Consider the following 2500-nt stretch of genomic DNA (forward strand, 5'->3'; position numbering starts at 1 on the left):
ATTACTTGGTACAGATGTGATTCGCCGAGACTCGCTAATTTGGAGTGAAGGGGCACCGCAAGCGTTGAGCGCAACGTAGAAGTTAATTGAATACTTGGGCTCGTGGTGGGAGGTGCCTCGCCGCTCCACCCCGATTCTCCGAAAATTCTGCTTTTAATGTCCCGGGCTCTCAAGGGGGCGGCAGGCGGCAGGCGAAAACGCTCACAGCGGGGACTTGGGGCTGAAATTTGATCTCCGCTATTTTTTTCACTCTCTCAGGAACCGACGCGGTGAATTGGGAGCATTGGAAAGAGAGAGGGAGAGAGGGGGAGTACTCTGTGCCAAGCATTCACGCAACGGCTGCACTCGCAAGTGAGCAGCACCCAGGCTCCAGTTGCGAACAGGCGGAGCGAGTGAACAGTTCCCCCTCCATCGGCGGAGCAGTACGCAGAATACGTCTCTGTGCGACCCATCGCGGGTGATCATCACTGGTTCGAGTCGCACATGGATGGTACTACTCTCACCCACTGACTTGAGGTTAAACACGGAAAAACGAGACACTGCGCCATCCTCCGCATTTTTTTAAATCATTTTCAGGGCGGCAGCAGCTCTTCAACAGGGATTCTCCCAACTGAAAGTCACTGCGAGGCGGTGTGTTTCAGGAGGATTTGTGCACCGACCCCAAGACTCACTATCTTGACTGGATTTAAGAAACCTTAACTAATAATCTTTCGTCAACGTGCTGCTATTGTTTTCTGCAACTTTTAAAGGAATTTTAGAGGAACTACCACAAAGCCGAGCGCATGTAGCACGAATTCGTGGAAGAGGGATTATTGTCCAATTACTGTGGTAAGTTACTTAAAATATGAATATAGTGGTGTAAAACAATGGTCTCAAATAAAATATGAAATCGTCATTCTCATAAAGCCACAGTTGTTACTGTGGAGTTGGTTTCCCTCTAAGCCAGCTGTGGTAAGGTAGTTGTGGAGCAGCCTCCTCGGCGTGTGGTTCTGGGCTACTGCGGCTGTCCTTTCGGTAGTTCGTTGATAGCGAGTCTCCCGGGGATATTCCAGAGTCTTCGGTTTAACTATAGGATCTGCTGGTCATACGGTTTCATTCGGTCTCTGTCCGCTCTCCAACGGACAGGTGTGTCTGTGTGAGCGTACGTGTGTGGTGGCGGTGCATGTGTGCGGACTGGTGTGTCGCGAAGGCTCGAGGCAATGCTGTAGTCCTACCTGTCAGACTTGCCATGCTGTCACGAGGAATGAGAACAGGCTACGAAAGAACAAGAGACGCCGGGGAGAAACAAAAAGGGGTTATTTTAGTAAGCTAGAGTAGGATACAGGGGACATCTCATTACCTACTCGTTCGTTTACTTCGCATAAAATCTACCGCTCACACTTTTGTGTTACAGAAATGCGCTTTCGTTAAAGAAATAGCTCTGTTGTCAACGTTGAAAGATTAAAAAAAAATCAGTTGCTCAGGAGCTTTGCCTCCGCTCTCAGCCTCGGCGAGAGACCCATGGTTTGATCAAACAGACTATTTAATGATCTAATTCAATAATGTCTGTATGAGGTGCAGTTAATCCACTGGCTGTGGAATTATTTTATTCATCTGATGGTAGTCCAATTACAAAAGCTCTTAAAAACATTTTTTTTGGTGGCACTTCATTAAGTTGACCTTTTTGAAATAACAATGTTCATTAATATTTTTTGTAAATAGAAATAGTAATTCAAAACTTTTTATAAACTATACAACCTTAAACGGTTAAACTGGTTTCAGTGTAGTAGTAGGCTATTAGAAGTGCGTCTTGTCGGGGAGTGTGCACAATGGACATCCTACATTTCTCTAGAACCTACACCCACAACACTCTCTTGTAAATCTTGGTATGACGCATTTGGGAAACCAAAATGATACAAATACAAATTGCGCCCCGAAAACCCACTTCAATCGCAGTCCAGCCTGTTATTTTTAGGTCGCTTTGAACGCGACTGAACCTATTGCAGAGAAGAGAATGAAAAGCCACTCTGTTTCTGCACGCGCCGCTACCGTACCCCCTGAAACCATCTGAAACCAATTTCCGGCCTCGCAGTCGGTTATCGTCTCAGAAGGTGTTAACGGGAGTTAACGGGAATAATTAGATGCCATGAGGAGTAATATTAGTCGCCCGACTCGCCGTTTACGGCACAGGGGCAGAGTTGATAAATCCTTAGGGCGGCACCAGGTCCTGCGCAAGAAGCCTGACAGTCATGAACAGGCAGGCCATGGACGAGTTTTGAAGAGTGTGGGTGTTGTGCTCGACAAAGTGTGAATTATTTAAATAACCCTCTAGAGTTTGAAATACACAGTGCGGTCAAACATCGTCAGACCTGGGGAAAATTCAATAGACAAATAGAAAGAAACGCAGAGAAAAAGTTAGGTGAGGCCAGACGTAAAACAAAGAAAGGAATCCAGAAAGAATGAACATTGATTTAATTCCTCCGCCAGACCAATACCCCTCAAATAGCCAGTCAGCGTCATT

The 2500-nt window shown here is 46.3% G+C and overlaps 1 protein-coding gene across 1 annotated transcript in view; it reads left to right on the plus strand.

Moving 5' to 3' along the window:
• Positions 1 to 191: 191 nt before the first annotated feature.
• Positions 192 to 2500, plus strand: part of fgfr3 (fibroblast growth factor receptor 3) — a 57229-nt gene continuing 54920 nt past the window's right edge. Inside the window, 1 exon segment of the mRNA XM_042072516.1 lies at positions 192 to 828. The gene's annotated coding sequence lies outside the window, so the exon portion shown is untranslated.

The sequence above is a fragment of the Alosa sapidissima genome, chromosome 19 (genome assembly GCF_018492685.1).
Source record: "Alosa sapidissima isolate fAloSap1 chromosome 19, fAloSap1.pri, whole genome shotgun sequence".
Classification (NCBI taxonomy): Eukaryota; Metazoa; Chordata; class Actinopteri; order Clupeiformes; family Clupeidae; genus Alosa; species Alosa sapidissima.